Genomic DNA, 12,744 nt, shown 5'->3' on the forward strand with positions numbered 1-12,744 from the left:
GGGTTCAGTGTCCAAGGGGCCATAGGAAGGGGAGCAAAGGCAGTTCAAAGTGGACAAGGAGACAGGGTGGGACACAAGGAGGACAATCAGGAGAGTCTCATTTCCTGGCAGTGGTCGTGATCTTGGAAAGTGTCTCTGGCTTCTGTCTGGGTCACAGGGAACGTTTGAGCAGGGAGAGGGGTGCTGGTGGCCTGTGGGTCCTGTGGCGGGACCTCCTGTCCTCTAGCTGGAACGGAAGTGGAGGGATGGTCAATAGACTGGCTAGTGGTAGAGGCCCGCTGCTGTACTGTTGATTCCCTCATGATTTTGGCCATGTCTGCCTGCTATGGAGATCATGGTGGTGTTGAGGGCCTGCAAGTCCTCACTGATCTCTTAATGATGTTCCTCCTGCATCCGCATCTTCTCCTGCATGTTTTCAAGGATCATGCCCATTATGTCCTGGGATTGTTCGTGGATCCCCAGGATCTTGGTGAGTACCTCCTGGAGAGTCAGCTCCCTGGGCCTGTCCTTCCCCTGCCACACAGCGATCCTTCCAGTGTCCTTGTTCCCCTGTGCCCTGGATCTGAACGGTGTGCCCACTGCCACTGAACCCAGGTCCCTGATTGTCTTGGGTGTGAGGTGTGGACTGCGGTCCCTGTACAGGTTGGCACACTGCTGATTGCTGTGTCCTGGGGACAGAGGTGTGGGAACGCTGGGTGGGTGCTGTGTTTTTTGATACTGATGGGAGAGGCTCTGTGGTGGACTGGGAGTAAGCTGGGGTGACCGACTGTCCAGTGGTCCCTGATGGGCCAGGTTGTTGATCCAGATCCTGAAGTCCAGAGTTACTGTCACAACAGGGGGCATCTTCTGTTGGGGGACTGGATAGTCTTGGCACCTCCTCTCTGCTGACATTGCCTGGGGCACCTGCGGGGACGTAAGTGATGTATTATCCTTCATGTCGCTTATATATTGTACATCCCTGGCTTCCCCTAAATCATTGCTTCTGCCCTGCCAGCTTTGATTGTATATGATGATGTATTGTGGGATTATTAGTTCCCGTATTATGTGCATGCTTTGGTGATGGGTGTCCATGCAGGGTTGGGTGGGCTGTCCATGCACTGGTATAGCATGCAGGGCTTGACATTGGGGTAAGACATATGTGTAGGTGCACTGTGTGGGATGGAGTGGAACGATGGGAGTGAGGGTGAGGATGTGAGATGGCATGCACCTATGGGGTTGATGAGTAGTAAATGATGCAGTAATGCCAAGACTTGCTCCTCCCATGCTGTGAGCTGTGGGGGAGGATGTGGGGGTAAACTGCCAGTCCTTTGTATGACGAGTTGGTGCCTTGCTGCTATGGAACATCCTCCGTATGTCGTTCTACCTCTTCCTGATGTCGTCCCTTGTTCATGGATAGTGTCCTATGGCGTTAACCCTGTCCACGATTCTCTGCGATAGTGCCTTCTTCCTGGCAATGGATATTTGCTGTACCTGTGCTCCAAACAGCATTGGCTCTAACCTGACTATTTCCTCCACCATGACCCACAACTCCTCATCTGTGAAACTGGGATGCCTTTGTGGGGACATGGGTGTTGTATGGTGTGTGTAAGTGTGTGGGTGTTGGGGACTGTAGTTGGGTGTGCGTAGTGGGGTGCGTGAGGGATGTATGGGTGTGTGTGTCTAGTTGTCGCAGTGGTCTTTATGTCAGTCTGCTGGCAATAATTCCTATTCAAAAAGGTTTGCGGATGATGTGGGTGGGTGCTTTATAGTGGTGCGGGTGGGTGTGTTGTGTTTATGAGTGCCAGGTGTTTTTTTTCTGCATTGGCCAATGTCGTGTGGTTTAGTATTTAGGTGTCCATTCTGAGCGCCCCGGTGTTTACCACCAATGGTTTACCACCATTGAATGTCCGCTGTGGTGATTCGTGGTTCATGATGTAGTGGGCATTGTTTTGTTGGCATAATGGTATGGGTGTTGGTACCGACAGTCTAACACTTACCTTTGTACGTGGCAGTGTTCTGTTGGATTGGTGTGCGTGTTTCATAATATGGCGAATGGATATTTCCCACTGCGGCAGTATGTTGGCCGCTCGTTACCTAGCAGTAAATGGTATATACTGCCAATGTAATGATGAGGGCCTGAGTTGATCTATCAAGGGGGTTGAGAAATGAGAATAGAATGAGAATAGAATCAAACACCATTCATTGCAATTCATTGGTTCCAAATATAGGGGGTCATTATGACCCCGGTGGTCGGTGTAATAGTGGCGGTAATACCGCCAACAGGCTGACGGTACATTCCTCCACTATTAGCCAAAGCCAAACTGTCAAGTTAACACACCGACCGCCACGGAGGTAACGACCGCCAGGCTGGAGACTACAGTCTCCAGCCCGTCGGCCTTCACTAGACCACCCATGGCATTTTGACCTCGCCGCCGCCATGATTTCCGTGGTTTCTGTACCGCCACAGAAACCATTGCGGTAGGCACTGATATGTGTCTCCCCTGCCCCTCTCCCAGATGCCTCCCTGACCCTCCTCCTCCCAACCCCCCCACATATACACAAATACATGCACATACATACACATCCATACACACCCATACACACACGCATTCAAACATTCACCCACACATGCATACATTCATACACACTCACAGCAACACTCATGAACATACATCCAGGCACACACGCAATCACACAACACAACATGCACGTACACACACACACTCATGCACACATGCATTACACATGCATGCACAGATTCAAACACAGTCACACACACCCACACACATGCACACAACACCCCCAACTCCCCTGTCCTGTCGGAGAACCCGACTTACCTGCTTGCAGGGGACCCTCCGGCAGGAGACAGGACGCAGCGCTGCTGCCGGTAGCAGCGTCCGCCAGGAAAACATTGCCAGGCAATATGGTAGTTGGTGTTTTACTGGAGTGGCGCTGCTGCTAGCAGCATCGCCACCTTACCGCCGTCTACCGCAATGATCGTAGCCGGAATTCCAGTTACGGTCATAATTTGATGGACGGTCAGTAGCCACGGTGATGGTATGTTGCCAGACATCGCTGTGGGGGTAGGCATCATTGCCGCCAATGTTATAATGAGGGCCATGGTGTTTGGTAAGGAAATTTAGAATAGGGATTTTAGGAGTATAGCTATCCAACTCAACAATAGTCAATCGTACTAGCACAATAGGTGATCTGATTTGGATAAGTACAATGCTACTGCATCTGCCTGTTATAATAATTGTGTAGAGATTAAGGGGGTCATTCTGACCCTGGCGGTCATGGACCACCAGGGCCAACGACGGCGGAAGCACCGCCAACAGGCTGGCGGTGCTTCCATGGGCATTCTGACCACGGCGGTACAGCCGCGGTCAGAAACGGAAAACCGGCGGTGTCCCGCCGGTTTCCCGCTGCCCCAGGGAATCCTCCACAGCGGCACTGCAAGCAGCGCCGCCATGGGGATTCCAACCCCCTTCCCGCCAGCCTGGTTCTGGCGGTTTTCATCGCCAGAACCTGGCTGGCAGGAACGGGTGTCGTGGGGCCCCCTAACAGGGCCCCACATAGATTTTCAGTGTCTGCGTGGCAGACACTGAAAATCGCGATGGGTGCAACTGCACCCGTCGCACCCCTTCCACTCCGCCGGCTCCATTCGGAGCCGGCATCCTTGTGGAAGTGGGTTTCCCGCTGGGCTGGCGGGCGGCCTTCTGGCGGTCGCCCGCCAGCCCAGAGGGAAACTCAGAATGACCGCCGCGGTCATTTGACCGCGGTGCGGTCATTTGACCGCGGTGCGGTCATTCGGCGGCTCCCGCCGGGCGTGCGGTTACCGCCGCCGGCGGGAGTCAGAATGACCCCCTAAATGTACCACAAATCTGTTTTTTTAATCTTCTTTGTGTCTTACATCAGCACCCAAGGCCAAGAAGATGGGCATAGTTGAAGATGTGACAAGTGCTGGGGTAGGCGCCGACCACCAGCTCCAATGCTGAGAACTCTGGTCATCCCAGTAAGTCCTATTATTTATTTTTATTTTTATATTTATTATTATTATTATTTACTTAACTTTTACCTCTGCCCACTATTATACTACATATAGTTTTGCCTTGCTTTTTTTTCATACCGTCTCCTTTTTTCCAACTCCTATCCAATTTTTGTTTAATTCCTGTTATCCCTGCAAGGTTAAAAGAAAGCATGAGTGAAATGAGTGAAACAAAAGGATGCATGGGTGGATGAAAGAGTGCATGGGTGAATATTGGGTAAATGGATGGATGGGTGAAAGGATGATTGAAAGAAAGGGTGGATAGTGGATACTGGATGGGTGGATAATGGATTGTGAATTTTGGTGACAGACTGGATGAGAGAAAGTAAAGCTTAAATCATGGTGGCTATGGGTGAATATAGTTAGGAAGAATGAAAGGATGATTGATTAATTGCTTGGGTGAATAAACACGGGAACTCTTTTGGAGACAGGCTTGCTGCTCACCTACTTCACTTACTTTGTTTTATGGTTATCTCATCTAGGGTTCAAAATGTCGGCTATTTTAATTAGTGTTCTAATCTCTTGACTCACTGTATTTGTTAAGTGAGGCAGATATGAATCCCACCCATCATAATTCATCAACCCCTCCCTGCCCATGGCATTTTGCCACCTATGACCGCAGGAATGCAGTATGGTTCAATTTGTGACTGCAGTGCTGGCTGTGTAATGTGCGTCTGCTTCAGTTAATGTTGAACTTACAATGCACTAGAAACTGAACACGCAAGGTGTGTTTCCCTTCACCCACTCAGTCATTCTTTAGTACTTCACTCCTTTATTCTTTCCTAAGTTGTTCAGTCTCTGCCTACAAAACCAATTGAAAAATCCATCCTTGGCATTTGCCACATTTTGATGGCCATGTAAAATGTTTCCAAAATATATCACATGGTTTCCCAAAACAGATTTATTTTATGCCTGTTCAGATTTTTCCCTTTCGACTTTTGTCTATACATTGACTAAATAGGCCAAAGCTGAAGTACATGATGAATCGATGATCAGTGACACCCTTCTATTCTATTGCTAAAGCTCCACCTACCCACCTAATCCCTCTGCCTTACCCTTACTGCCCAGCAAATGCATTTTTGGAGCAAATTTGTGGTGGTGGGTGAGGCCATTAAGTAAAGTAGGACTGGTAAGTGCCCAATTTGAGTTCAAATTTGGTGGATGGGATACTCTGTGACAAACATGACAAATATAATCTATATAGACCGTTCCTTTTTCCTATCTGGCAGTGTATTGTTTTCCTTACCATCAACTTATGGCAGACAGGATAATATATCTGCATTTTATGCGTGGCATGTGTGACGTATCTTATTTATCATTCATCCATCTCTTTGGAGTCAGGGTAGAAGCTTAGTGAAATGCATTTGTAGAAGAGTAGGACCTTTGGAATTAAAAATAGATAATTGTTAATTACAGCTGCCCTAGCTGTAGACAGCAGCAAAGTACATGAAATGCTGGCTAGTATGCCTCCATTATGCCTCCTGTTTTGGCCAGGTGAACACTCCCCGCGCGCACAGCACCACCGAGCCGTGCCCGGGTCTCCCCTTCCCCGTCCTCGCTGCTCTCAAGGGATCGAGGCCCTCCTGGACCCGATCCTCCCTGGTGCCTGGTAAGCGCTAGAGTGCTTTTCTTTTTCTTTGTCTGTCTTTGTCTATCTTTCTTGCATTCCTTGTTCTGGTTTTTGCCTTTTCAATTTTTTCACTTTTCTGTCTGCTGCTCTCCTGTTTATTTTCTTTGTTTTCCTATTGCGCCTTTTTTCCTGCTCTCTCTCCCTTCTTAATGGCGGTCGTTGCGTGCAAAGGTGAGTGTCCCCTGACCTGTTTTGGCCAGGTGAACACTCACCGCGTGCACAGCACCACCGAGCCGTGCCCGTGTCTCCTCCTCCCCGCCCTCGCTGCTCCAAGGGATCGAGGCCCTCCTGGACCTGATCCTCCCTGGTGCCTGGTAAGCACTAGAGTGCTTTTCTGTTTCTTTGTCTATCTTTGTCTATCTTTCTTGCATTCGTTGTTCTGGTTTTTGCCTTTTCACTTTTTTCACTTTTCTGCCTGCTGCTCTCCTGTTTATTTTCCTTGTTCTCCTATTGTGCCTTTTTTCCCGCTCTCTCTCTCCCTTCCCCCACCCCCCACCCCCCATTCGCCCGCGCCTCCCGCCTCCCAGCTGCTCCTCCCTCCCCCTCCCTTCTTAATGGCAGTCGCTGCGCGCTAAGGTGAGTGTCCTCTGACCTGTTTTGGCCAGGTGAACACTCCCCGCGCGCACAGCACCACCGAGCAGTGCCCGTGTCTCCCCCGCCCTATCTGCTCCAAGGGATCGAGGCCCTCCTGGACCCGGTCCTCTCTGGTGCCTGGTACGGGCTAGAGTGGTTTTCTGTTTCTTTGTCTATCTTTGTCTATCTTCGTCTATCTTTCTTGCATTCCTTGTTCTGGTTTTTCCCTTTTCACTTTTTTCACTTTTCTGCCTGCTGCTCTCCTTTTTATTTTCTTTGTTCTCCTATTGTGCCTTTTTTCCGGCTCTCTCTCTCCGTTCCCCCTGCCCCCGCTCCCCCATTTGCCCGCGCCTCCCACCTCCCAGCTGCTCCTCCCTCCCCCCTCCCTACTTAATGGCGGTCGCTGCGCGCTAAGGTGAGTGTCCCCTGACCTGTTTTGGCCAGGTGAACACTCCCCGTGTGCACATCACCACCGAGCCGTACCTGTGTCTCCCCCTCCCCGTCCTTGCTGCTCCAAGGGATCAAGGCCCTACTGGTAAGCGCTAGAGTGCTTTTCTGTTTCTTTGTCTATCTTTGTCCATCTTTCTTTCATTCCTTGTTCTGGTTTTTGCCTTTTCACTTTTTTCACTTTTCTGCCTGCTCCTCTCCTGTTTATTTTCTTTGTTCTCCTATTGTGCCTTTTTTCCCGCTCTCTCTCTCCGTTCCCCCGCCCCCATTCGCCTGCGCCTCCCACCTCCCAGCTGCTCCTCCCTCCCCCTTCCCTTCTTAATGGCGGTTGCGCCGCTGACATGCTGCTGGCACGCCAGAGGCAAGCCTGTCTGCGCCCGTCCGTGCCTGGACCGCACCCAGCGCCAGAACCCCTGGACCCCGCAACAGCCACACTGCCAGGCTCCGTTACCACGCCAGCACCCTCCTCACACTCAACACCGGTCGAGGCACCACCTGCTTCCAGGCCACTCCGAAAAGCACACACTGACCCTTCTTATGCCGCAACTTTAGCTTCACCTGCGACAGAGCCTATAAACTTCCCAGGACCAAAACCAACCATCTCCACTGCATACTCCTCAACACTCGCTCCGCACAAAAGCACGCCATTGAGCTCTGGGACCTGCTCGACACCACCACCTCCGACGTAGCCTTCCTGACCGAAACCTGGTGGAAAGTCTCCTCAGTGCCTGACATCGCCATCGCCATTCCGGACGGGTACAAGATCTCCCACAGAGACCGGATCAACGGAACCGGAGGATGCATAGCCATCGTCCACAAGGCCACCCCACGAAGTTCACACCCACCTGGATGACACCCTCAACCCCGCCGAACTCCTAAGCTTCCAAATCCACACCGACCCCAACACCACCCTCAGAGGAACGCTCATCTCCAGACCCCCTAGACCTAGGGCACTGTTCAGCAACACCGTCGCCGACCTCACCAGCACCCACGCACTTGCCTCCATGGATTACATCCTCGTCGGGGACCTAAACTTCCACCTCAGAAACAATAACGATGTCAACTCCACCACCCTGATTGACAACCTTGCCAATCTCGGCCTCAGACAACTTGTCGACGCACCCACCCACGCCACCGGTCACACTCTAGACCCCATCTTCTCCACAAGCGACCACATCACCTTCAACCGCACCACAGAACTCTACTGGACCGACCACCACTGCATCCACTTCACCTTCAAGAAACAAACCAAACACCACCACACCGAGCGACCACCCCGTCGATGCTGGAGCAAAGTCACCGAAGATCAGCTGACCAACGCCCTAGCCCAGAAACCACCCACCGACCCTGACATCGCCGCCCACAACCTCAGGCTATGGATCAACGACTGCGCCAACTGCCTCGCACCACTCAAAAAGCCCACCAACAAACAAACCAGCAAGAAAGCCACATGGTTCACCAATGACCTCCAAGCCTCCAAGCATAATTGCCGCAACCTCAAGAAGAAATGGCTCCACGAACACACACACAGACAACCCGACAACCACACAGAACTCAAGAACGCCACAGGCAGACATCAGAAACTACTCAGGCTAGCAAAGAGATACTCCTTCAAAACCCGCATGGAAAACAACGCTCACGACTGCAAAGAACTCTTCAACATCGTGAAGGAACTCTCCAACCCCAGCACCACCGTCAACGACATCCCATCCTCCCAAGAACTGTGCGACGCTCTAGCCACCGCTTTCCAACGAAAGATTGCTGACATCCACGACAGCTTCAACACCCCAACTACCTCAAACACGCCAATCTCCCCTCCACGAACTCCACGCGCACCAACCGCCTGACCTCTTGGACCAGCATCAATGCCAATGAGACTCGCAAGACCATGAACTCCATCCACTCAGGATCACCGTCAGACCCGTGCCCACACCACATATACAACAAAGCAGATACAGCCATTGCACCCCACATAAGAAAGGTCATCAACATCTCCTTCAAAACAGCAAGATTCCCGGAATGCTGGAAACAGAGCGAAATCAACGCCCTACTCACGAAACCGAAGACGGACCCCAAAGACCTCAAGAATTTCCAGCCCATCTCCCTGCTCCCATTCCCGGCAAAGGTCATTGAAAAAATCGTCAACACACAACTAACCCGCTACCTCGAAGACAACAGCATCCTCTACCCCTCCCTGTCCGGATTCAGATGGAACCACAGCACCGAGACCACCCTCCTCACCGCCACAGACGACATCAGACGCCAACTCGACAATGAAGAAACATCAGCCCTCATCCTCCTAGACCTGTCAGCTGCCTTCGACACAGTCCGCCACCACACTCTGAAAATCCACCTCCACAAAGCAGGGATCCAAGAGAAAGCTCTCGACTGGACCACATCCTTCCTCTCCAGCAGAACCCAGAGAGTCCGCCACCCCCTTTCCAATCCGAAGCCACCAACATCATCTGCGGCGTACCCCAGGGCTCATCCCTCAGCCCGACGCTGTTCAATATCTACATGGCCCCCCTCACACAAGTGGCCCGCCAACACAACCTCAACATCATCTCCTATTCCGACGACACCCAACTGATCCTCTCCCTCACCAAGGACCCACACACCGCCAAAACCAACCTCCACGAGGGCATGAAGGCCGTCGCCGACTGGATGAGAGGTAGCCGGCTGAAACTGAACTCGAACAAAATGGAGGTCCTCATCCTTGGGCCCACTCCCTCCGCCTGGGACGACTTGTGGTAGCCAGCCTCGCTGGGGACCCCACCGACACTAACCGACCACGCACGCAACCTTGGCTTTATGCTCGACTCATCCCTCTCCATGTCAAAACAGGTCAACGCCAACTCCTCCTCCTGCTACAACACCCTCTGCATGCTTCGTAGGATCTACAAATGGATCCCAACCAAAACAAGAAAAACAGTAACACAGGCCCTCGTCAACATCAGGCTCAACTACGGCGATGCACTCTATGCAGGCATCCCGTCCATACACCTGCAACGTCTCCAACGCATCCAAAACGCCTCCGCACGACTCAACATACCCCACCGCAGCCACATCACCCCCCACCTGAGAGACCTGCACTGGCTCCCTATCGACAAGAGGATCACCTTCAAGTTCCTCACCCATGTACACAAAGCACTCCACAACACCGGACCAGCCCACCTGAACAACAGACTCAGCTTCTACACCCCCACCAGACAGCTCCGCTCTTCCAACCTCGCCCTCGCCTCCGTCCCCCACATCCGACAAAAATCCTCCGGCAGCAGATCTTTCTCCTACCTCGCCGCCAAGACCTGGAACACCCTCTCGACCGACCTAAGAAAGATCCAAGGCCTGCTCACCTTCAGAAGACACTTCAAGCACCCCCCCTCTTTTTCTTCCCAGCGCCTTGAGACCCTCGCGGGTATGTAGTGCACTTTATAAGTGTATTGATTGATTGATTGAATAATTTGGCACATTAACCTGAACTCCATAGTGCACAATGCCTTACTCATAAATGATAGGTACTTCATTTTTACTTTTCCACAAAAGTATCTGTTTAGTTACTAGAATAGCCTTTAAAAGAAAAAAATAATAAATCACAGATTTTTTAATCTGGTGTTATTCTGCTGTAAATTTTTTCTACCAGACAGTCAGTGCTTTATATGTGTGGCATGTGTGGGTAAACAAATAACATTGGCCCTGTGACTCTTCTTATCATAATCACATCAAATTCAAATGTCCCTAGGGGACAAGAAATGTACTGCTACTGTGCCACACACTATCTGCTTTAGTAGAAGTGTTTTCTCAGAGCATTGTTTATGACTTTTCTGTTTTCTTTTTGTTTTGCTCAATGTAGCTACTCCTGCTGGTCGACCAGCACCACCCACCAGGCAGGAAATAGCAGTCCATTAGTGGTGGCAGAGGCTAGCGAGAATACAGGCAGAATACTGGCAGCTGGTGGTCCTAGAGGAGGAAGAGGGGGAAATAGCTGCCTCTGACCCAGGACCCAGTTCAGCAGCATGCCAGCTCTAGCCTCCTGGCCACTACATTGCCAACACCAGCTGTCAGGGTCCCTGACTGTACCTGCTGCCGCCTCCTCTCACTCTGACAGGACATTGCTCCACCGTATTCTGCAGTGGATGAACGGTATCAAGCAGAGCCTGGACCAGCTCCAGACCCAAAAAGACAGTGCCCTCTTCTGAGCCATTTTTTAATGTTTGTTTTGGTGGGAAGGACTTGTGGGCGGGGAGGGTGGTGAGGGTCTTGGGACCAGGTTTCACTTTGGATTTCCATTGGACTTTTTGGGGATAGGAATATTTGTTTGGGAAGAGGGGTGCGGCTGTTGTCTGAGGAAAGGATGGGGTTTCTATTTGTTAAAAATAAAAGGGGATAGCTTATTTTACATGATTTATGCCTTGTGTTTTAATATTTGCCCTACTGTCTTTTAGTTTTTTTTTTTTCTGTGAAAAAGTGTATCCATTTACTTATACCATTGCTCTACTGCCCTCTGCAGCTATATTGACCCCTAGGGGTGACTGTCATTGCCTATTTTGACTACCAAAACCTAGATATGCACCTACAGCACCTTCTTCAGTACACATTAATTACTAACTGAACAAGTTCATGTCAATCCATAGTACTTCCCTAACCTGAATAGATGAAGCAAAGGAGTTTTCTTACTGCATGGTTTTTCCCAAGGGGGCAACCTAAGAGGGTGGTAGTAGTAGTAGGCTAGCATGCTAACAGGGAAGACAGAAGGTTCCACTCCCACCTTTGCTAACTCCAAATGCAAGAATAATGAAATGGTTATCCATCACTGTCAACTAGATTGAAAGAAAACAGGGAGTTAGTGAGTCATATTATATGGTAATTTTAGGAAAACAGAGACTAGACTACCCCAATGACAGTATTTGATACACAACAAAGATGACTTGATATGATAACAAAAACTATAAATATGAACTTCTTCTGAACAATGGTGGGGAGCTAGCATTTAAAATCTAAACTTAGAAACTGTAATCATGGAGTCAGTGGACCCAGAGTCAGGAGTGGTTAGACAAGATTAAGGTGGCCATTATGACCTTGCTGGTCCTGCCTGGCCACACCTGAGGTCGCGGTCAGACCACCGACAGCGTGACAGTGCAGGATTGGAAATTATTACAGCGCTATTGAACTAGCTGCACCGCAGCCAGTTCACTACCTATAACGCCAGAGGGGTGGGACCACCTGGCGGAATGCTGACCACTGGCAGTCCACCTAACACAGCCCGTGGTATTTTGATTATCTTTACCACCAGAGATTCCATGGCGGCAGCCCTGCCATAAAATCCCAGGAAGTAAGGATAATGGCTACAGGAATACTCATTCCTGTTGCCACAAAAGGACTCCCAACCCCCCCATAATCCCAAGCAGCAATGCCCACCTCCCCGTACCCTGTTCTGAAAACCCCCCACCCCGATCCCCGTTCTGACCCCCCTGCCCTGATCCCCATTCTGACCCCACCTCCATCCACGCACGCACACACTACATACATACACGTACACATCCACACCGACACTTGCACACATGCACACAAACACATACAACACTCCCACCCCGCTCTATTCACACACATACACCCCCCATTCACGCACAACACTCAACACCCCCGATGGATGATCACCTTACCTGGTGGTCGCAGTGATCATCCGGGAGGGAACAGGGTCCATGGAGATCGCTCCCCCACCAACACCCCACCAACACAACACCGCCACGCTGTTTACAATGTTGTAATAAGGCGGGCGGAGTTGTGGTGACGTGGCGGTGGTGACGGAGCAAGCTATACTAGACCGTCGACCGACAGTATGGCTGCCGGTGGCTTCCCTGCCAAATAGTGGCAGAGAGCAGCCAGCAGCCATAATATGGCAGTCTGAAGACCGCCAGCACGGTCATATGGCAAGCGTGACTTTGGCGGTCTACGAAATAGACTGCCGAAGTCTTAATGAGGTCCTAAGTATTTACACAAAACACAACAAAAGGCCTTAATGATGATGTTGATGGGGCAGGCGTAGAGTGTTGCTCAGGTAATAGAAGGT

This window comes from Pleurodeles waltl, chromosome 8 (genome assembly GCF_031143425.1).
Source record: "Pleurodeles waltl isolate 20211129_DDA chromosome 8, aPleWal1.hap1.20221129, whole genome shotgun sequence".
NCBI lineage: Eukaryota > Metazoa > Chordata > Amphibia > Caudata > Salamandridae > Pleurodeles > Pleurodeles waltl.